The 24,377-nt window shown below is 49.0% G+C and overlaps 1 protein-coding gene across 3 annotated transcripts in view; it reads left to right on the forward strand.

Annotated features, from left to right (window-relative positions):
- LOC147105331 (F-actin-monooxygenase MICAL3-like) overlaps positions 1-24,377 on the forward strand; it is a 161,750-nt gene that overhangs the window by 41,117 nt on the left and 96,256 nt on the right. The window contains exon 1 of one of the 3 annotated variants that reach the window (XM_086011595.1): positions 229-463. The exons of the other annotated variants lie outside the window; for them this stretch is intronic. The gene's annotated coding sequence lies outside the window, so the exon portion shown is untranslated. Of the gene's footprint in view, positions 1-228; positions 464-24,377 lie in introns of those variants that run through there. 3 annotated transcript variants of the gene reach the window in all.

The raw sequence follows: 24,377 nt of genomic DNA on the forward strand, positions 1-24,377 counted from the left end.
AGTGACAAACAGCTGTAGTGAGATTCAACATCTGCACTGCACAGCCAGTGGTCAGTGAAGGTCACCACTGCCCTCAGCTTCTGTGCCACACTGTTGAAAGCCGCAATGTCCCACATTAGCAGGTGGTTAAATGTGCTGAAATACAGGCACTGCTCCTATTGAAGCAAGCAGTGCTGTTCCTGTCGGCTCCTGATAGAACAGCCTTGTAAACCGGGAAATCTCTGGAAACGTAGCTCATTACTCTGTTGTGTGCAGTTTCCAACAGCCTCACTGACTGTTGCTCAGTCATTTCTGAGATGCACGATTTCTTTTTCTACTTCCTGATTGTGTCATTCCCTTCGGTTCCGCCCATGCTGAAGCCTGGGTTGAATCAGCACGCTGTGATCCACTGACTGCAGTGTCTCCATTCAGGGATTGCTAAAGGCTGGGAGCTGAGAGACGGCGACCTGTGGTGGGGAAGACGGTAAGCCTTTAACTTGTGGTGCTGTGTTTCAGTGCGAGCGGTGTTAACGGGCTTTGCCCTTCACCTGGGCAGATTATCTCTCTCTGAGAGTGTGCTAAATGTTTTGTGGTCCTTTAGTACACGGTGTGCCTGCCTCGTCTTGAGCTGCTTGGTTATCCTGCAACCCACTCACTCACTCTGCTGCGGAATCCCTGAGGATAACTGGTTTGAGATTCTCTGGACAGAACTCGCTCGGCTGTGTGCTCCCGGCGGCGAGCTGCAGTCCAAGGGAGCACCGGGCTCGGTGTTGTAGCCCAGTGTCTGACCAGCGCTCCCTTCAAGCGAGGCTGGGAAGGCAGGATTTGTGATTTTACCCTTTTAAAGAAAGAAAGACTTACATTTCTATCGCGCCTTTCACAACCTCAGGACGTCCCAAAGCAGTTTACGACCAATGAAGTACTTTTGAAGTGTAGTCACTGTTGTAATGTAGGAAACACGGCAGCCAATTTGTGCACAGCAAGCTCCCACAAACAGCAATGAGATAATGACCAGATAATCTGTTTTTTAGTGATGTTGATTGAGGGATAAATGTTGGCTAGGACACCGGGGAGAACTCCTGTTCTTCTTCGCAATAGTGCCGTGAGATCTTTTACATCCGCCTGACAGGTTGGACAGGGCCTCGGTTTAACGTCTCATTCGAAAGACGATACTGTGCTGGTGTGTCAGCCTAGACTTTGTGTTCAAGCCTCTGAAGTGGGGCTCGAACCCATGACCTTCTGACTCCGAGGCAAGTAGCCTAAAAATGATACCACCTGACGGACATTCCTCTGCCTGCTATTTCAGCGGAACTGTGAACCCATAAAACAGACAGTGGAATGTCCTATGTGGTAAACGCCTGTCCGCTGAGGTCACCAACGGTAGCTTCAAGACCGTTGTCCTTTCAGAACTAACTGTGCTTTTCTTTCACATATCGCATCTGCAAAGCTCAGCTGGCTGCACATATATATACACACGCAAGCACGCACGCAAGTGTTGCAGATGTCGAACTGGAGAAAACCACACTTCGTACCTCAACGTGTACTTGGGAGAGGCTTTAACGCTTGTTCGAATTATTTTGGCATTGCTCAGAATAAACCTGGCCCAACTTGTTCAGACAGATTGGCTGCAGCCTCGCTGTTTGATCAAGGAGCACTTTATACTGCGCTGCACTCACAGGTGCAACCTTCAACTGCTTTCTTTTTAAAGATCTGTAAGAGGATGTTGGTTAAAATATGCGATACAGACTCACTTCCTTCCAAGCGGTATCTCTCTGAACTCCCAGATATGCGAAATGATACATGAATGTGTCACATGGGAAGAAGTGAAATGGTGCAGACCAGAAAGTCCCAAGGCTTCATTCTCAATCTGTGCCGAATCATCTGATCTCAGCCTTAGTAAACGGCGGGGGCTGGTTAGGAGCACGGGAAAATCTATCATGTTTCCTGCTCTCGATTGCGATCCATTTATCTCCTCGCTTCCCCCCTGCCCACCTAGGTTCGAAAGTACACGGGTGTGAACATCAGGAGATGGCAGGACCAGACGAGACTGCGATGCCCTCCGTGGTAGAATAGCTGCCTGGCACTCACTGTCTTGGCTCGCAGGTGAAGAATAGCCGCTCTGGTGGGTCATGGGAATGTGGCTGGCACAATCTGGAGTCCGTGCCTTCAGGAGAGGAGAGGGGAGGGGCGCGATGAGGGAGGGGCGGAGTGAGGAGGGGTGGATGAGAGGGGAGCGAAGGGGAATAGAGGGGATGTGAAGGAGAGTGGAAGAGAGGGGTGAAGGGGGTGAGGAGAAGTGGAATGGTATAGAAATAAATACCGAGAATCGTGGCGCTGTGTTTTAAACACCCCCCCCCCCCCGCAACCAAATTAGATACACTGAGCACCTCGAGCCTGTCGTGCTTTACACTGTTCCTGTGTTCTTATCTCACTCTCCTGTCTGACTGGTTAAATCTCACAGTGACAATCACCATCATCGGGAAAGATGAGTCACTCTACAGTGCAGCAATCGTCAGTGATTGTGAGAACCAACCAGCATGATAACTCATGCTGGGGTGCAGTTCACCAGGAGCCACCAGCCCTCATGTGTGAGCCCAGACAGTGAGTGTCAGCCGGGCTATTCTACACAGAGGCATCACAGCCAAACCAGATATTGTGCTTACCCCTGACCGCTACTCAGTAGAAGAAAGGGTACAGGTGTGGTGGCAAAGTGGATATGTTACCAACTAGTAATCTGGAGACCTGGACTAATGATCTAGTGTACATTAGTTCAAATCCCACCACAGCAGTTGGGGAATTTAAATCCAATTAATTAATGGCATTTTTTTAAAAAGCTAGTAATGATGACCATGAAGCTACCAGATTGTTGTAAAAACCCATCTGCTGTCCTTACCCAGTCTGGCCTAGATGTGACTCCAGACCCCAGCAATGTGATTGACTCCTAACTGCCCTCTGGGATGGGCAATAAATGCTGGCCTTGCTGGTGACGTCCTGTGAATGAATTTTTAAAAAGGAAGAGAAAGGCGGGGGGCAGGGAGTGAAGTGAGCCTGTGTTGCTTATTTTGACCAACATCCTCTTGCAGAAAGGGAGAGGGGTGGCGAGGTTGGAATATAACTGGTCAGTTCTGCGCTGCTGGTGTTGACTGGCACTCACAGGAAGCACCTGGCAAGAAGTTATGGGCTGCCTGCCTGTGATTTCCCGCCAAATGCTCCCTGCTGGGAGCACGGAATCAAACCTTGTGTATGTTTGGGCTCGGAGGTGGCGGTGATGCCCTTCATGGCTGAATGGCCTGAGTCATGACTCATCCGAGCTGAGAAACATAACCTGTTATGAGGTAGCTCAATAGTCAGCACAGCTCTTTGTTTTTGAAGGAGTCTCCAATCTGAATTGGCGTTTCTAGGAACAGGAGGAGGCCATTCAGCCCCTTGAACCTGTTCCGCCATTCAATGAGATCATGGCTGATCTGTATCTTAACTCCATCTACTGTCCTTGGTTCCGTAGCCCTTAATACGCTTGCCTAACAAAAATGAACACCAGATAAGAGTCGTCACTTCTAACATTCACCCCCGACAGTGAACACTGACACCAATAAGTGTGACTGTTGCTGATATTGAGCAAGAGAAGAGCCCTGACCACAAAAGGCCTCAGAGTTGCACCCAGTGTTATCTTACTGCAGGGCTGAGCTCTCGTACTGTGAGGGCTGTGCTGGAAACAGTCACTTCCATTGCTTCTGAAACCCTAAAACCTCATCAGCGTGCAGTATAGAAAGCAGAAGTATTAAAGCCCACACAAGATTTTTTATTACATAGGAACATAGGAACAGGAGGAGGCCATTCAGCCCCTCGAGCCTGTTCTGCCATTCAATGAGATCATGGCTGATCTGTGACCTAATTCCATATACCCGCCTTTGGCCCATATCCCTTAATACCTTTACGGGGAGAAAGTCGGTTACGCCCCATTTGGGGACGGTAACCGAATTAACGCCAGCCCATTTAGCACCCGGCGCAGGAGTACTGCCCCAGCTGCTAAATTGGGCTTACCGCCCCGGCAAGGAGGCAGAGCGCTATCTCAGGCGCTCCACTTCCTCTCGGGATGGTGTCTGGGGCGCAAGGCGCGGTCGTGCCGGAGCACTACGCAGCTGCTCTGTGCAGCGCTAACGCGTTTCATCGCCCCTCCCCTTCCGTTAAAGGGGAGGGATGCTGCGCATTCTGCAGGCCGTTTGATGTTCTCCACTAACCCACCAGGGTGGCGTGGTGCCGTGGCCGCAGCCCGGCACCGAGACGAGGGCCCCCACGAGGGGTCGACCTGGAAGTCGGCCAAAACAATGAAACGGCGTTGCGGGGCGCAGCCGGGCTTCCCCTTTAATTACCGCCTCGTGAGTGGAGGTCGGCCCAGTTCGCGACCCGCGAGGCTGTTGCTGACATCGCCTGCGGCAGCTTCGCGGGATGCAGCCGAAGTTCTGCCGTGGAACGGTAAGGGGCCACTTCGCTCGCCGATGACGTCATTGTTGGCGGTGGGGCACCGCGGGGCACTACCAGCTACTGCCGCCACTAACCTCCCGCTGAATTTCGCGGGAGGCGTTAGTGGCGCCATGCCCGGGCACTAGTAGATTTGCGCCCTGTTTGCGCCCCGGGGGCGCTAACGAGAGGCACAAATCAACCCAATTTTTCCCCCTTAGTTAACAGAAAGCTATCAATCTCCGATTTAAAATTAACAATTGATCTAGCATCAATTGCCATTTGCGGAAGAGAGTTCCAAACTTCTACCACTCTGTGTGTAGAAGTGTTTCCTAATTTCACTCCTGAAAGGTCTGGCTCTAATTTTTAGACTATGCCCCTCGTCCTGGAGTCCCCAACCAGCAGAAATAGATCCTCTCTATCTACCCTATCAGTATCTTGATAGGATATAGCTTATCCTTGAAAACGTAATATCTTGAAAACTTCAATCAGATCACCCCTTAATCTTCTAAATTCTAGGGAACACAACCCTAGTTTGTGTAATCTCTCCTCGTAACTTAACCCTTGGAGTCCGGGTATCATTCTGGTAAACCTACGCTGCACTCCCTCCAAGGCCAGTATATCCTTCCTAAGGTGCGGTGCCCAGAACTGCTCACAGTGCTCCAGGTGTGGTCTAACCAGGGTTTTGTACAGCTGCAGCATAACTTCTACCCCCTTGTCCTCTAGATATAAAGGCCAGCATTCCATTAACCTTTTTGATTATCTTCTGTATCTGTTCATGACATTTTAATGATCTGTGTACCTGGACCCTCAAGTCTCTTTGGACCTCCACTGTTTTTAGCCTTTCACCATTTAGAAAGTACCCTGTTCTATCCTTTTTAGGTCCAAAGTGGATGACCTCACATTTGCCTACATTGAAATCCATTTGCCGCAGTTTTGCCCATTCACTTAATCTGTCAATATCCCTTTGTAATTTAATGCCTTCATCTACACTGCTTACAATGCCGCCTATCTTTGTGTCATCAGCAAATTTGGATATATGACTTTCTATGCCATCATCTAAGTCGTTAATAAATACTGTGAATAGTTGAGGCCCCAACACAGATCCCTGCGGGACACCACTAGTCACATCCTGCCAATTTGAGTACCTACCCATTATCCCTACTGCCTGTCTCCTGCTGCTCAGCCATTTTCCTAACCAGGTCATTAGTTTGCCCTCAATTCCATGGGCTTCTACCTTAGTTAACAGTCTCTTATGTGGGACTTTATCAAATGCCTTCTGGAAGTCCATATAAATAACATCCATAGACATTCCCTTGTCCACTACTTTAGTCACCTCTTCAAAAAATTCAATCAGGTTTGTCAGGCATGACCTACCTTTCACCAATCCATGCTGGCTTTCTCTGATTAACTGAAATTTTGAGGTGTTCAGTCACCCTATCCTTAATTATAGACCCTAGCAATTTCCCGACTACAGGTGTTAGGCTAACGGGTCTATAATTCCCTGGTTTCCCCCTCTCGCCATTCTTAAATAGCAGAGTGACATGTGCAATTTTCCAATTTATAGGGACGGTTCCTGAATCGAGAGAACTTTGGAAGATTATAGTTAGGATAATCTGCAATGTGCTCACCTACTTCCTTTAATACCCTGGGGTGGAAACCATCTGGCCCTGGGGGTTTTTCTTGAGATTTCCGGCATGCTATTCTCTTCCTCTACTGTAAATACTGACCCAAAGTAATTATTCAGCATGTCCACCATTTCCTTATTGTCATTGACAATATCACCGCTTTCAGTTTTTAAAGGGCCAACATTGCTCCTGACTACCCTCTTTTTCCTAATATAATTGTAAAAATTGTTTATGTTGATTTTGATATCTCTTACAAGTTTCTTTTCATACTCCCTTTTTGTAGCTTTTACCATCAGTTTTGTGACCCTTTGCTGTTCTTTGTATCGTTCCCATTTGCCAGGATCTGTGCTATTTTTGCATTTGTGTATGCTTTTTCTTTAGTTTTATGCTGTCCCTTACCTCTTTAGTTGTCCATGGCTGTTTATTTTGGCAAGTAGACCTCTTGCCCCTCAGGGGTATAAACTGATTCTGTAGCACATTAAATAATTTTTTAAACATCTCCCACTGATCTTCTGCCGTTTTACCCGTTAACAGATTTCCCCAGTTTACTGTGGACAGTCTCTGCCTCATCCTATTAAAGTCGGCCTTACCCAAATCTAGAATCTTGGTAGCTGTTTCGCGCTTCTCCTTTTCAAACACTACATTGAACTCGATCATGTTATGATCACTATTGGATAAATGCTCACGCACAGTTAGGCTGTTAATTAAATCTGGCTCATTACTCGTTACTAAATCTAATATGGCTTTCCCCCTTTTTTGCCTCTGGGACATATTGTAGAAAATTATCTCAAGAAATTCACTACCTTTCTGACAGGTGCTAGTCTGCTTATCCAAATCTAAATGAAAGTTAAAATCACCCATGAAAACCACACTGCCTTTACTACATGCTTGTCTAATCTCTGCACTTATACAATCTAGCACTTCACAGCTGCTACCAGGGGGCCTATACACAACTCCCACTACAGTCTTAAATCCTTTCCTATTTCTTAATTCTACCCATAAAGTCTCCACTGCCTGCTTACCTCTCTTATCATTGAAGTGATTTCATCCTTAATCACTAAGGCTACTCCTCCCCCTCTGCCATTTTCCCTATCTTTCCTGTAGACCTTGTAACCTGGTATATTTAGTTCCCAGTCCTGACCGTCTTGCAGCCATGTTTCAGTAATGGATACACTGTCAAACCCTCCAATTTGAATTTGCGCCTGCAGTTCATTCAACTTATTCCTTATACTCCATACGTTTGTATAAAGAACGTTTATTTGGGCCACATACCATCGCCTGTCCTTCAGCTCTGATGTTTTACTCACATGTTTCTTATTTCTCTCTCCTGGTTTCATCGCTTTACATCTTTTCGTTTTCCCTTTACCTGTAGTGCCTAAAGCAATTTTTGACTGTTACTCTACTCTCTTCCCTTTCGTTTGTTGTTGAACTACTATTTGTACTACACTTTCCACCTGCGCCCTCCCCCCATTTACTTGTTTAGAGTCCTTATGGCCGCCCTATTTATCCTTTCCGCTAGGACCCTGGTCCCAGACCGGTTCAGGTGGAGCCCGTCCCAATGGTACAATTCCTTCCTGTCCCAATACTGGTGCCAGTGCCCATGAAATGGAACCCCTCTTTCCCACACCACTCCTTTAGCCACATGTTCACTTCCCTAATCATATCCCTACACCAATTTGCCCGTGGCTCAGGTAATAAGCCTGAGATTATAACCCTTGAGGTCCTGCTCTTTAATTTAGCTCCTAGTTCCTGGTACACCCCAAACAGGACCTCTTACCTACTCTTCCCTATGTTGTTGGTCCCAACATGGACCACAATGACTGGATCCTCCCCTCCCTCTCCAATATCGTTTCAAGCCAGTTCGAGATGTCCATCACCCTGGCACCAGGTAGACAGCATACCATGTGGGACTCTCGATCTTGCTTACAAAGGATGCTATCTGTCCCCCTAATTACAGAATCCCCTACAACTACCACATTACTCTTCCTCTCCTCCTCCCACCTTAGGACAGCCTCCTGCTCCAAAGTGCCATGGTCCGCATTCTGACTGTTCTTCCGACAGTCTCACAGGTAGCAAGTACATTGCACCTGTTGGATAGGAACAGTTTCTGTGGATCCTCGTTCCCTTTCTTACCTGGGTTCCCCTTACTCTGCACACTATCGGTCACACCAACCACGTTCTGTACCTGCACCTCTCTACGAGGTGTGACCGAAGTCTGGAGCAAACTGTCAAGATACTCTTTCCCCTTCCTTATGTGTCGGACTGTCTCCTACTCGCACTCCAGCTCAATGACTCTGAGCTGGGGAGATTTGAGACGGAGACATCTCCTGCAGATGTGTTTGCTCGGGACAGACTCGCAGTCCACAAACTCCCACACACTGCAGTCCAGACACACAACCTGTTCTGCCATATCTTAGTCTAACCTTGTTTTATTTATTTCATTAATTAAAGTCTTTATTCAATTACTATTTATAGTTATATTAATTAGTTTATCTAGTTAAGTTTTTAATTTGATAAAGTACGTTATAGTTTCTTGCTCTTAGTTTAAACCACTGTCCTAGCTGTCATACCCATCAATCACCTACCTGCTGTCCTGTGACGTCACCCCTTGTTTATTGTTGTTTTTAAATCGCCACTCTGGCTCCACTTCTGCTCTTTTTAAAGTGCTCTGTGGCTCTGGCTCTCTGTGTCCCAGCAGTATGCTCTCCTCCTGTGAGCCGCGGCTCAGTGGTAGCATTCTCACCTCTGCGTCAGAAGGTTGTGGGTTCAATCTCCACTCCTGAGACTTGAGCACACAATCTAGCCTGACACTTCAGTGCAGTACTGCGGGAGTGCAGCACTGTTGGAGGTGCCGTCTTTTGGATAAGACGTTAAACCGAGGCCCCGTCTGCCCTCTCAGGTGGATGTAAAAGATCCCGTCGCACTATTACGAAGGAAAGCAGGGAAGTTCTCCCTGGTGCCCTGGCCAATATTTATCACTCAACCAAGATCACATTGCTAAATAACAACAGAAAATTCTGGAAAAACTCAGCAGGCCAGGCAACATCCGTGGAGAGAAATTAGAATCGACGTTTCGGGTCTAACCCTTTTTCAAAACTGGAAAGGAAATGAAATAGATCGAAAGGCAGGGCTAGGGAGGGAACAAAAGAAAAGATCACATTGCTGTTTGTGGGAGCTTGCTGTGCGCAAATTGGCTGCCGCATTTCCTACATTACGACAGTGACTCCACTTCACAAAGTACATCATTGGCTGTAAAGAGCTTTGGGACGTCCTGAGGTCGTGAAAAAGACTTGCATTTATATAGCGCCTTTCACGACCACTGGACGTCTCAAAGCGCTTTACAGCCAATGAAGTACTTTTTGAAGTGGAGTCACTGTTGTAATGTGGGAAATGCGGCAGCCAATTTGCACACAGCAAGCTCCCACAAACAGCAACGTGATAAGGACCAGATAATCTGTTTTTGTTAGTTGAGGGATAAACATTGGCCAGGACACCGGGGATAACTCCCCTGCTCTTCTTCGAAATAGTGCCTTGGGATCATTTTCTATCCACCTGAGAGAGCAGACAGGACCTCGGTTTAACATCTCATCCGAAAGACGGCACCTCCGACAGTGCAGCACTCCCTCAGCACTGCACTGGAGTGTCAGCCTAGCTTTATGTGCTCAAATCCCTGGAGTGGGACATGAACCCACAACCTTCTTAACTCAGTGGCGAGTGTGCTACCCACTGAGCCACAGCTGACACCGCGCTGTCTAAACACAAGTCTTTCTTTCTCCTCCCTTGAAGGGTTCGATTCCTGCTGGGGAATTGTGTCGGGGTGCTGCTCACCCTCTAATACGTCACTCTTTGATTGTTTTGGTTTCTTGAGCATTGACAAGGTAACTCCATCACAGCTGGGCCCGGTCCTCTCCTCACCCAGCGACCCCCGGCTGCAGAAAGCCTGGCTCGCCGGGTCGCCAAGTGTGGCTGGACGTATTCTTGGCGGTTTCATCACATGACTTCCAACTGCCCCGCCTGGCCAAGCAGCCTTTTCCCCCACCCCCGGCTCTAATATTTTTAAAATTAATAAATAAAACGTCTTCAAATAATATGAAAAAATGACACCTTTTTTTAATGTCCCTCTGATCTTTCTCCCGGGTTGCTGGCAGCAGTGTCCAGGAGATTGCCTTTAATTATGGAGACTCCACGGCAATCCTGGATGGTTGGCCGCCCTTCAGTTATCCCCTCCCTCGTCCAGGGACACTGGCGCCCATTGCACGTGTCAGCCGTGGCTCAATGGTAGCACGCTCGCCTCGGAGTCAAATGGTTGTTACTCCAGAGACTTGAGCACATAATCTAGGCTGAACTGAGGGAGTGCTGCACTGCCGGAGGTGCCGTCTTTCAGGTGAGACGTTAAACCGAGGCTCCGTCTGCCCTGTCAGGTGGATGTAAAAGTTCCCATGGTGCTATTCGAAGAAGAGCAGGGGCAGTTCTCCTCGGTGTCCTGGCCAATATTTATCCCCTCAACCAACATTACTAAAAAAACTGGTGATCTGGTCATTATCACGTTGCTGTTTGTGGGAGCTTGCTGTGCGCAAATTGGCTGCCGCGTTTCCATTTACTACAGTGACGACACTTCAAAAGTACTTCATTGGTTGCAAATTCCTTTGGGATGTCCTGAGGTTGAGAAAGGCGCTATTTATGCTGATTGGACAGGTGGATCTCCAGCTTCTTTTGACAGCTCAGCCACAGAGGGTTAAGCTCAGACATGTTTAACATAACATGTTCCAGTCAGCATGAGTCAGAATAACCGCGTACAGCTCTATCCCGGCCAGCTCACTCAGGACTTCCCCCACGTGTTGTTTTTTACGTGCTTCGCATTGCTTCTCCCTGATGGAAGTTGGGGTTTTCAAGGTTCCACCGGGAGGAGAGCGACTCTTGATGCAGCAATTGTTATGTGGCTGCCTTGCTTTAGTGCTGGCCACGCGGGGCCTATTACTTTCCACACAGCGTTCCAGCTCCTCCGAGTGTGTAGGAGGCCGAAGCTGCATGGGCTAGATTTTCGCCTTCACCCTCTCGACAGAATTACATAGAATTTACAGCACAGAACCAGGCCATTCGGCCCAACTGGGCCATGCCAGTGTTTCTGCTCCACGCTGGTGAGTCTCCTCTCACCCTACTTCATCTAATCCTATCAGTATATGTTCCTATTCCTTTCCTCATGTGCTTATCTAGCTGCTCCTTAAATGCAACGTCCCCCACCACCCCGCCCCAGTATGGAACCCGCCCATTGGCTTCAATAGAATGAAAACCCGGATCGTTTTATAGAGGGGGTGGGGTCTGGCTCACCAAAACATTGCCCAGGAGGTGAAGATGTAATTTTCTTCCCATGTCTGCGAATGAGTTTTACCCCCTCGTGATCTTCTTCATTCTGCTGCTCTTCTGTGTGCCTCATGAGCGTCTTAATCCACGGCCGCCCCTGTTGTGGAACCGTTTCCCTTTCACTGCCACAGGGGAAACAGTGGGGTGGACTTTTGGTTGGGCCTCATTTCTGTACCGTCAGCGAGCTGCTCGTCCATTTTGAGGGATGGAAATCCGTCGGCACCAGCCCCTCGCGCAAGTAAGTTAGAGATGGGGAGACTGATCCCGGGGCAGGGTCGTGGAAGGTTGGGCATCTCAGGGGCTGCTCCTTATTCCACAAAAATTGGTTTTAACCTTAAACCATTTTTCCAACAGCCCGCAACGGTCCCTTTAAGGAACCACTGGTTAGGCCGCTCAACGCAAGCACAACTGGGCAGAGTGTGCGCGGCGCACTATCACTGGTACCTGAACATTGCATTGGGGTCCTGATGGCATCATGGGACCCCGCTTTCCACGGGCTAATGAGGTGCCCGTCTGTTTTCAGTGGGTGCCTGGTCTGTCTGCTTTGATGACCCCTCCAGAATGGTGGCGGTGGCTGGGATACGGCAGTAAGTTCTGCGTTTTCTTGCGTTGCTGCCACCTTCCCATCCAAAAACAGAGCTGAAAATTGGCCCTTGTGTGCGCAGTAATGAGACCCTCTCTATCTCTGTAACCTCCGCCAGCCCCACAGCCCTTCGAGAACTCTGCGTTACTCCAATTCTGGCCTCTTTCGAATGAGGCATTAAACCGAGGCCCCGTCTGCCCTCTCAGGTGAATGTAAAAGATCTCATGTCACTATTTTGAAGAAGAGCAGGTGATTTCTCCCAGGTGTCCTAGTCAATTTTTATCCCTCAACCTACACCTAAAACAGATTATCTGGTCATTATCACATTGCTGTTTGTGGGAGCTTGCTGTGCGCAAATTGGCTGCTGCTTGTTCCCTACATTACAACAGTGACTACACTTCAAAAGTACTTCATTGCCTGTAAAGTGCTTTGGGACATCCTGAGGTGGTGAAAAGTGCCACATAAGAACATAATTCTACATCAATGCAAGTCTTTGATTTTTCTTTTGTCCATCCCCCACTTTCTTCGCTCCACCATTGGCGGCCGTGCCTTCAGCTGTCTAGGTCCTAAGCTGTGGAATACCCTCCCTAAATCTCTCTGCCTCTCTCTCCTCCTTTAAGATGCTCCTTAAAACCTACCTCGTCACCTGTCCTAATATCTCCTTATGTGGCTGGGTGTCAAATTTTGACTGATAACGCTCCTGCGAAGTGCCTTGGAACAAGCTGCTATATGAACCAAAAGTTTTTGCTGTTGATTCAACCAAGAAGAAATGAGCGATGGTTGCAAGCTGTGTTCCCTTTAATTTGCAGTCTAAGTGCGCGGTCCCTTTAAATTTGCGCACATGCGGTACCTTCCAGTGGCCGCATCTGGTCAGCGGCCTGTGCGGGAGCTCCCGATTGGTGCGCGGCAGCGCAACTTAGGGCGAACGGTGGTTGCGAGCAATTCCTTGAGCAAGGCAGGGCCGGGAGAGAAGTTGGAGGAGTCAGAAAGTTCAGTTAGAATGTTACCAGTGGCCTGGTGTGGAGATGCCGGAGTTGGACTGGGGTGGACAAATGGGGCCTGGTTAGATTAGGAAATATGATAGGACGGGAATTTCCTCCCGATCAGCAACCGTAACTTCGACAGAAACCCCATTTATGAGGAGTCTATCCAGGATTTGTGCCCAAGTTACAGTGGGCAATCGGGAAGTTGCCAGCGAATATAAGAGCACTACATAAAGGAACTGATCCCGTCATTTGTAGGAAGTGGAGCAGTCGCCAACAGCCAGGGGACAAGTAGAGATCTTTCAAACACAGCCTCCAACTTAGAGCTGAGCAGATGCTAATTACGATGTAGGAATGTCAGGTAAAAGTCAGCAGTTAAACTGGAGCCGAAATGCTTCCGGCCGCAGAAACAAATGATATATGTTAATGACCTGAATTTGAATTTCAAGGGCATAATTTCAAAGTTTGCAAATGATATGACATTCAGAAATGTAGTAAACATTGAGGCGGATAGTAACAGATTTCAGGAGGACATAGACAAACTGGTAAAATGTGAAGACACATGGCAGATGAAATTTAACGCAGAGAAGTGTGAAGTGATTATTTAATAATTCATTAGAAAAAGGTGTAGTGGGAGAGGACTGGCAGATGGCTAACATAATAATACCTATATTTAAGAAGGGAGATAGAACATAGAACATAGAAACATAGGAGCAGGAGTAGGCCATTCGGCCCTTCGAGCCTGCTCCGCCATTCAATGAGATCATGGCTGATCATCCAAATTCAGTACCCGGTCCCTGCCTTCTCCCCATATCCCTTGATCCCTTTAGCCTTAAGAAATATATCCAACTCCTTCTTGAATATATTTAATGACCTGGCCTCCACCGCCCTCTGTGGCAGAGAATTCCACAGGTTCACCACTCTCTGGGTGAAGAAATTCCTCCTCATTTCAGTCCTAAATGGCTTACACCTTATCCTTAGACTATGACCCCTGGTTCTGGACTCCCCGGCCATCAGAAACAGCCTTCCTGCATCTAGTCTGTCCAGGCCTGACAGAATTTTATAGGTTTCGATGAGATCCCCTCTCAATCTTCTAAACTCCAGTGAGTATAAGCCCAATCGACACAATCTCTCCTCATACGTCATTCCTGCCATCCCAGGTATCAGCCTGGTGAATCTTCGCTGCACTCCTTCCATGGCAAGAACGTCCTTCCTCAGTTAAGGCGACCAAAACTGCACACAATACTCAAGGTGCGGTCTCACCAAGGCCCTGTACAACTGTAGCAAGACATCCTTGTTCCTGTACTCAAACCCTCTTGCTACGAAGGCCAACATACCATTTGCCTTCTTAACCGCCTGCTGCACCTGCATGCTTACCTTCAGCGACTGGTGCACAAGAACACCCAGGTCTCTTTGCACTTCCCCTTCTCCCAATCTATTGCCATTCAGATAATAATCTGCCTCCCTGTCTAGGAAACTTTCGGCCAGTCAGAATAACATCAGTGGTCGGAAAAATAATGGAATCCCTACTAAAGGAGAAAATAGAAGAACATCTAGAAACCCAAAATATAATAATGAATAGTCAGCATGGATTTCAAAAGGGAAATTCTTGCTTGACCAACCTCATTGAATTTTTTGAAGAGGTAACAGAGGAGATAGACAAGAGTAATGCAGTAGATGTAATTTAATTAGATTTTCAAAAGGCCTTTGATAAGGTACCAATCAAAGAATGCAGTCAGGGGACAAATAGCAGAATGGATAGCTAGCTGGCTTTAAGATGGCTTAGAGTCCCCGAGGCCGGGCATAGCGAGCAGCCGGCGGGCGCACTCCAACTTCGTGAGCCCGAAGACCTGCAGCAACCGCGCCTTTAAGGTGTCATACTTGCGATCAGTAGGTGGACTCCCGAGTAGGCTGACGATCCGCGAGGCTGTGGCGCTGTCAAGGGCGGAGACCACGTAATAATAACGGGTCTGATCCGCAACGATGTCCCTGATGGCGAACTGGGCTTCAGCCTGGATGAACCACGTGGCTGGTTGTTGCTCCCAGAACTGCGGTAGCTTCAAGGTAACGGCGTTTGTTTCCATGTTGATTATCTTCTGCGAAAATCGTTCGCAAAAGTCGGGGTCACCAATGTAGGAATGTCTAGTTCCTATCCAAAGACTGAGGTCCACTCAGGCGCTTAAACAAAACGAAGTTTAATGGAAACTAACAGGTTTAAACAAGTAACTGCAGGAGAACATCGAGTGTAGGTCTATTCAGTTCGGAGGCTCCACGAGGACTGCTGTCAGGTCCCGTGGTTGACGTCATGACGTTCTTCCCGCCAGTGGGGGATCACGTGATGTACGGCGTGACGTCATCGCGTTTACCCGTGCTGTTAAAGTAATCATGCTCTATACAAGTAAACAGTATAAATAAAGATACAGACTCAGGCTGTAGCTAACATGTTGTTAAAGGGAATTATATACAAACGATTTGAGTCTTTTAGTGGCTCCGCCACATGAGCCCCCCCAGAATTGTCTTTAACAGCAAAAGTGAGACGGCGAGGAGGCCTGACAAGCCTGTCCAAGCGACTTCTGTAACCAACACATTACCGGCACCCGGCTACCGACCATAGAGCACATATACCAGAAACGCTGTTTACGGAGGTCACGGTCCATCATCAAAGACCCTACCCACCCCAGCCACAGTCTGTTCGCCCTCCTGCCATCTGGGAGACGCTACAGATGCATTCGCACCCGTACGACCAGATTTAGGAACAGCTTCTTTCCCAGGGCTGTCATCCTACTGAACTCCACAAATAAACTCTAAAGCCTGCACATCTGCCAATGCACTTTATTATGGTTATGCTTATGTTAATGTATTACAAGCCAAATGTATGTTGAATGTTTAAATGTCTTAATCTAAATGTACACTCTCGGGAGCCGCAAGCCTACATTTCGTTGTACTGCACTTGTGCACTAACAATGACAATAAAAGTTGATTTGATTTGATTTGATTTGATTTGATTTGAAGTGGAAGCTGATGGCCGGTGATCGAGCTGTTGGGCGGTTGTGGTGGAGCTGGCACGGCGACTGTGGGCGGTCGGTCCCGTTTGTGTGGTTGAGCGATTTCGACTGGGCTGTCCAGGTCTAAGTGTGCCGGCTTCAGCCGGTCAACCGATATGTGGTCCGGTTTACCTCCGATATTGACCGAAAAGGATTTGTCTCCCGGCTCTATGACGCGGAAGGGACCAGTGTAAGGAGGCTTGAGCGGGTTCTGGTGAGCGTCGTGGCGGATAAACAAGTACTCGGCGCTTTTCAGCTCAGTTGGGACGTGGGAGCTCTGTAAGCCGTGATGCGACGTAGGCACTGGAGCAAAACATCTGGCTGCTTCCTGGTGGCTGACGAGTTGCTGGGATGTGGACCATGGCTCTGTTGGAGACGGGAGGAAATCCCCTGGTACTTGTAGTGGTTGGCCATATACGAGTTCCGCCGAGGAGGATTGTAAATCCTCTTTGGGCGCCGTACGAAGACCCAAAAGGACCCAGGGAAGTCTGTCCACCCATCCCGCGCCTTGAAGACTGGCCCACAGAGCGGCTTTGAGCGACCTGTGGAATCGCTCGCACAGGCCGTTCGCCTGTGGATGATAGGCGGTGGTACGATGTAGTTTGGTGCCGAGCCCCTGAGCCACAGCATTCCAGAGCTCAGAGGAAAACTGTGGTCCACGATCGGAAGAGATGTCCGCCGGTACGCCGAAACGAGCAACCCAAGAGGAGATGAAAGCTCTGGCCACGTCTGCCGAAGTGGTGGAAACCAAAGGAACTGCCTCTGGCCATCTGGTGGTGCGGTCTACCATTGTGAGGATGTGTGTAAAGCCTTGAGAAGGTGGAAGCGGCCCCACGAGGTCCACATTCACGTGGTCGAACCGACGCTCCGGAACAGCGAAGGTGGCCAATGGAGCTTTTACATGACGCTGTACCTTGGCCTTTTGGCAGACCACGCAGGTGTTGGCCCAGTCGCGGACATCCAGGTGCATACCCCTCCAGAAGAATTTTGATGACATCAGCCTTTGCGAGGCCTTCATGCCAGCGTGTGACAACCCGTGTATGGCGTCGAACACTTTTCGGCGCCAGGCGACTGGAACTATAGGGCGGGGAACTCCCTTGGAGACGTCGCAAAGTAGAGTGGTGCCTGCGGCATGGAATTTGACATCGGCCGCTTGGAAGCTAGAGGGGCTGGTCCTGTATGCTTGGACCTCCGGGTCCGAGGCTTGATCTGCAGCCATGAGGGCATGGTCGATTCTGAGTTGGACTGCGTGCACAGTCGCGCGGGAGAGACAATCCGCCACCAGGTTGTCTTTGCCGGACACATGCTGAATGTCCGTGGTGAATTCTGAAATGAACGTCAGGTGACGTTGTTGCCGAGCTGACCACGGTTCGGCAGTCTTGGCCATAGCGTACGTTAGTGGCTTGTGGTCCACATAAGCCGTGAACGGATGTCCCTCTAGTAAGAACCGGAAATGGCGGATGGCTAGAAAAAGGGCCAGCAACTCCCGGTCGAAAGTGCTGTACTTTCTTTCGTTTCGCCGTACTTGGCGGGTGAAAAACACAAGCGGTTGCCACGTCCCATTCACCCACTGTTCCTGCACTGCGCCGATTGCGTAGTCCGACGCGTCGGTGGTAAGGGCAATGGTGGCACCTGGAAGCGGGTGCGCCAGCATGGTTGCGTTGGCCAAGGCGCCTTTGGTGTCGACGAACGCCCGGTCCATCTTGGCCGTCCAGCTGATCGGATCCTTACCGGACTTGGCCTTGAGGGTCTCGTACAAGGGCTGCATAAGCAGAGCCGTCTTAGGGACAAACCGGTGATAAAAATTTACCATCCCGAGGAACTCCTGTAGGGCCTTGACGGTCTGCGAGCGCGGGAAAGATGTAACCGCCTTGACCTTCGTCTGTAAGGGAATTGCGCCGTCTGATGTAATGCGATGGCCCAAGAAATCAATCTGCTGCAGGCCGAACTGGCACTTGGCCGGGTTGATAATCAAACCGTGTTGACTGAGGCGTGTGAAGAGGGTACGCAAATGGCAGAAGTGCTCCTCTTTGCTAGGGCTGGCAATGAGGATGTCGTCGAGGTAGACGAAGAGGAATTTTAGGTCTCGAAGCACGGAGTCCATCAAGCGCTGGAAAGCCTGTGCAGCGTTCTTTAAGCCAAACGGCATCCGCAAAAATTTGAACAGGCTGAATGGGGTGATGACTGCGGTTTTCGGGACGTCTTGCGGGTGCATGGGGACCTGGTGGTAACCGCGGACGAGGTCAACTTTCGAAAAAAAGGTATTTCCCGCCAAATGGGCCGAGAAATCTTGGATATGCGGGATCGGGTACCGATCAGGAGTAGTGGCGTCATTCAGGCGTCGGTAGTCGCCACATGGCCGCCATCCGCCGCCGGGTTTCGGAACAATGTGGAGAGGCAAAGACCAGGGACTATTCGACCGGCGAATAATCCCCAGCCGCTCCATCGTGTCGAACTCCGCTTTCACAGCCGCGAGCTTGCCGGGTTCGAGTCGTCGGGCCCGTGCGTAAACCGGGGGGCCGGTGGTGGTGATGTGATGTTCCACACCATGTTTAGTAGCCGAGGAGGAGAAAGTGGGCCTGGTCAGATCTGGGAACTTTCCGAGGAGCCGAGTGAAGTCGTCTGGAGGTGGGAACGCACAGAAGACAGTGCTCGGCACGGCGTTACCGCGGTGGCATGGGATGGAGTGAAACGTGGCCGCATTGATCAACCGGCGGTGCCGGACATTGACCAGGAGGCCGTTGGCGCACAAAAATCCGCCCCAAGGATGGCCTGCGTGACTTTGGCCATGATGAATTACCAGTGGAAACGCTGGCCGCCGAAGCACACCTGGACCCGCTGCCTTCCAAAGGCCCGAACGGCCGCGCCATTAACTGCCGCGGGGCCGTGGCCCCCAGCTAGTATATCGAGATTTGACGCAGGTAGGATGCTACACTGCACCCCGGTATCGCAAAGGAAACGTCGACCAGATAGGGAGTCGGTGATGAAGAGAAGCTTCCCTGAGTCTCCGATGGCCATCGCAGCTGCGGGGCGCTCGTTAGACCCGGTTCTCTTTCGCCAGGGTGTCTGTAGATGGTTTTTTTTGTGCGAAAAACTGCAGGGAGGGCGGCAGCATCTTGCTTTCGCGCCAAAACGGGCGTGGTAAAAGCACAACCCCGCTGATTGAGGAGCTGGAGCAGCATCTGTGGGGGATGGGTGCCTCGTGGCCGCGCAGTGCTGTTGTGTCACCACAAAGATCTTGTCCGCTTCGGCAGCAAGCTCCGCGCAGTCTGTGACTTCGGACCTGGCTAGGACAGCCTGAAGTTGCTCCAGGAGTAGGCTGAGGAATAGCTCCCTGAAGAGGAAGCATTCCGGCTCGGACCCGAGGAGCGTGAGCATCTGGCTCATGACCTCGGACGGCTTAGAGTCCCCGAGGCCGGGCATAGCGAGCAGCCGGTGGGCGCGCTCCGACTTCGTGAGCCTGAAGACCTGCAGCAACCGCGCCTTTAAGGTGTCATACTTGCGATCAGTAGGCAGACTACCGAGTAGGCTGACGATCCGCGAGGCTGTGGCGTTGTCAAGGGCGGGACCACGGGTTTGTAATAATAATAATAATAATAATTAAAAATAACGGGTCTGATCCGCAACGATGTCCCTGATGGCGAACTGGGCTTCAGCCTGGATGAACCACGTGGCTGGTTGTTGCTCCCAGAACTGCGGTAGCTTCAAGGTAACGGCGTTTGTTTCCATGTTGATTATCTTCTGCGAAAACCGTTCGCAAAAGTCGGGGTCACCAATGTAGGAATGTCTAGTTCCTATCCAAAGACTGAGGTCCACTCAGGCGCTTAAGCAAAACGAAGTTTAATGGAAACTAACAGGTTTAAACAAGTAACTGCAGGAGAACATCGAGTGTAGGTCTATTCAGTTCGGAGGCTCCACGAGGACTGCTGTCAGGCCCCGTGGTTGACGTCATGACGTTCTTCCCGCCAGTGGGTGATCACGTGATGTACGGCGTGACGTCATCGCGTTTACCCGCGCTGTTAAAGTAATCACGCTCTATACAAGTAAACAGTATAAATAAAGATACAGACTCAGGCTGTAGCTAACATGTTGTTAAGGGGAATTATATACAAACGGTCTGAGTCCTTTAGTGGCTCCGCCACAAGATCACTTATTACTTGGAAGGTGCAAGTCTGGGTGGGGTAGGGGAACAAAGGGATCTTGGAGTACAAATACACAAATCACTAAAAGTTGCGACACAGGTTAGCAAGGCCATAAAAAAGCAAACCAAGCACTAGGGTTTATTTCTAGAGGGATAGAATTGAAAAGTAGGGAAGTTATGCTAAACTTGTATCAAACCTTGGTTAGACCACACTTGGAGTACTGCGTACAGTTCTGGTCGCCATATTATAAAAAGGATATAGAGGCACTGGAGAGGGTGCAGAGAAGGTTTACAAGGATGATACCAGAAATGCGAGGGTATACCTATCAGGAAAGGATGAACAGGCTGGGTCTCTTTTCTCTTGAAAAGAGAAGGCTGAGGGGTGACCTAATAGAGGTCTTTAAAATCATGAAAGGTTTTGATAGAGTGGATACAGAGAGAATGTTTCCACTTGTGGGGAAGAGCAAAACTAGAGACCATCAATATAAGATAGTCACCAAGAAATCCAATAGGGAATTCAGAAGAAACTTCTTTACCCAGAGAGTGGTGAGAATGTGGAACTCGCTACCACAGGGAGTGGTTGAAGTGAATAGTATAGATACATTTAAGAGGAGTCTAGATAAGCATATGAGGGAGAAGGGAATAGAGGGTTACGCTGATAGAGTTAGATGAGGAAAGACGGGAGGAGACTCGAGTGGAGCATAAACACCGGCATGGACTGGTTGGGCCGAATGGCCTGTTTCTGTGCCGTATATCCTATGTAATCCTATGCAACATTTTGGTAGCAAGAATGAAGAGAGGCAATATGAACTAAATGGAATTATTTTAAACGGGGTGCAGGAACAGAGAGACCTGGGGGCAGGACAATTTGAAAAGTCTAAAAAAAGCATATGGGATCCTTGGTTTTATTACTAGAGGAATAGAGTACGAAAACAAGGAAGTTATGCTAAACCTTTATAAATAACTGGTTTGGCCTCAGCTGGAGTATTGTGTCCATTTCTGGGCACCACACTTTAGGAAGGATGTCAAGGCCTTTGAGAGGGTGCAGAGGAGATTTACTAGAATGGTCCCAGGGATGTGGAGAGACTGGGGAAGCTGGGATTGTTCTCCTTAGAACAGAGAAGGTTAAGAGGAGATTTGATAGAGGTGTTCAAAATAATGAATGGTTTTACTAGAGTAAATAAGGAGAAACTATTTCCAGGCAACAGGGTTGGTAACCAGAGGACACAGATTTAAAGTAATTGGTAAAAGAACTAGAGGCACCAGGAGGAAACATTTTTTTAAACAGCGAGTTGTTGTGATCTGGAATGGGCTGCCTGAAAGGGTGGAGGAAGCAGATTCAATAGTAACATTCAAAAGAGAATTGGATAAGTACTTAAGAACATAAGAAATAGGAGCAGGAGTAGGCTATTTGGACCTTCGCGCCTGCTCCGCCATTCAATAAGATCATAGCTGATCTTCTACCTCATCTCCACCTTCCTGCACTATCCTCATATCCCTTGATTCCCTTAATATTCAAAAATCTATCGATCTCTGTCTTGAATATATTCAGAGACTGAGCCTCCACAGCCCTCTGGGGAAGAGAATTCCAAAGATTCACCACCCTCTGAGTGAAGACATTTCTCCTCATCTCAGTCCTAAATGGCCGACCCCTTATTCTGAGACTGTGACCCCTGGTTCTAGACTCCCCAGCCAAGGGATTGAAGGGAAAACAATTACAGGGTTATGTGGAAAGAGCAGGGGAGTGGGATTGGTTGGATAGCTCTACCAAAGAGCCGGCACAGGCACGATGGGCCAGATAGCCTCCTTCTGTGCTGTATCATTGTATGATTCTAAAAAGGTACAAAATCAAAATACTGCGGATGCTGGAAATCTGAATTCAAAACAGAAAATGCTGGAAATACTCAGCAGGTTAGGCAGCATCTGTGGAGAGAGAAACAGAGTTAACGTTTCATGTCGATGACCTTTCATCAGAATCGGAAGATGTTAGAGAGGAACAGCTTTTAAGCAAATCCAGTCCCACATTTAAAACGTCCATGTTTAAAACGGGCAGTCACTTATAGAATCATACAGAACAGGAGACCATTCGGCACATTGAGCCTGTGAGGGCTCTTTGAAAGAGCTAGATCAGCCAAAAAGCAAAAATCATTAACTATTTGCATTAACGTCAATTTCAAATTTGGCTTTTCTTGCATGTGTCTTAAGCGCTCCGTTTATCTGGTTTAGAAACAACTGTGTTTACTCACCAGTTCACACCTCGTTAAGGTGCAGTGAATGCAAGAACAAACAAAAGTAAATAGCACCTAGTTAAGGTCCACTTTTTATGTACTTAAATCCTTCTCATTCCCTATCAGTGGTGTGGGGTTACAGTTTGTGCTGCAATAACATGACTGGAAAGAGGAAAGCAATGTCCCTCAGCACCAAAGTCGACCTCCTGAACAAAATCAATGAGCTACCAAAAATGAGCCAGCATGACCTGCCACAGAACCTCAGTCTTCCAAAATCTATGGTCTTGGACTTGCTGAAACAGAGTGTAAAGCTCTACATTGACTGGCACCAGGATTCTGATCGGAATAGAAAGCGGGTAAGGCTGGGGAAGTCGAGGGCCACGTCCCGCTGGTCTCAGAATGCGTGTGGGAGAGACGCCCTGATCATTGGCTCCCTTCTAGGCCAAAGGTCCAAGCAGTTGGCCAAAGTACCAGATGGGATGTCGGAGGAAGGTCTCTCTCCACTCTGTCACCAAGGTGACCACAACACTCTGTCTGGAACTGACAGGGATGATGTTGGAGAGGCGGTCAGAAGGAAGACGATAGAGACCAAGAACTCGAACAGGATCTGGACAGTGAGAGACTTTGGTCACATGCCAATGTTCGCTCTGCTCTTCTCATATTGTGACGTGATAGAGCAGCATCCACATACAGAACCAGACTGGGAGGCCCTAAGTAAGGTTTATGTAAGAAATCACACAACACCAGGTTATAGTCCAACAGCTTTATTTGAAATCACAAGCTTTCGGAGTGCTGCTCCTTCGTCCGGTGAAGTGGAGAGATTGCATAAAAACACAACTTATATAGTCAGAGAATAATGTCAGATGTTTACAGGTAACCTTTCTAACTGCCATTTATCACACCTCGGCAGAGAGATAATCACAGCAATCAAAGGTGTAAATGGTGTCCAAACAGGTCAGTCAGGAAAACATTACATCAAAGACGGACACCTCAGCACTTCACTCTACCGCAAGCCCACGGACAACCTCAGGATGCTCCACTTCTCCAGCTTCCACCCTAACCACGTTAAAGAAGCCATCCCCTATGGACAAGCCCTGCGAATACACAGGATCTGCTCAGACGAGGAGGAACGCGATGGACACCTACAGACGCTGAAAGACGCCCTCGTAAGAACGGGATATGACGCTCGACTCGTCGATCGACAGTTCCGACGGGCCACAGCGAAAAATTGCATAGACCTCCTCAGAAGACAAACACGGGACACAACCAACAGAGTACCCTTCGTCGTCCAGTACTTCCCCGGAGCGGAGAAACTACGCCATGTTCTTCGCAGTCTTCAACATGTCATCGATGACGACGAACACCTCGCTAAGGCCATCCCCACGCCTCCACTACTTGCCTTCAAACAGCCGCCTAACCTCAAACAGACCATCGTTCGCAGCAAATTACCCAGCTTTCAGGAGAACAGCGACCATGACACCACACAACCCTGCCACAGCAACCTCTGCAAGACATGCCAGATCATCAACACAGATACCATCATCACACGTGAGGACACCACCCACCAGGTACATGGTACATACTCATGTGACTCGGCCAACGTTGTCTACCTCATACGTTGCAGGAAAGGATGCCCCGGAGCATGGTACATCGGCGAGACCATGCAGACACTGTGACAACGGATGAACGGACACCACGCAACAATCGCCAGGCAGGAGTGTTCCCTCCCAGTCGGGGAACATTTCAGCAGTCAAGGACATTCAGCCTCCGATCTTCGGGTAAGCATTCTCCAAGGCGGCCTTCGAGACACACGACAACGCAAAATCGTCGAGCAGAAACTGATAGCCAAGTTCCGCACCCATGAGGACGGCCTCAACCGAGATCTTGGGTTCATGTCACGCTACATGTAACCCCACCTGACGTAGGGTCATCCAGACTCGAGTCGTCATTGGCTTGTTCTCTCCACACAGAT

Source organism: Somniosus microcephalus, chromosome 18 (genome assembly GCF_052327205.1).
Source record: "Somniosus microcephalus isolate GS21.2 chromosome 18, FLI_Smic_1.0, whole genome shotgun sequence".
NCBI lineage: Eukaryota > Metazoa > Chordata > Chondrichthyes > Squaliformes > Somniosidae > Somniosus > Somniosus microcephalus.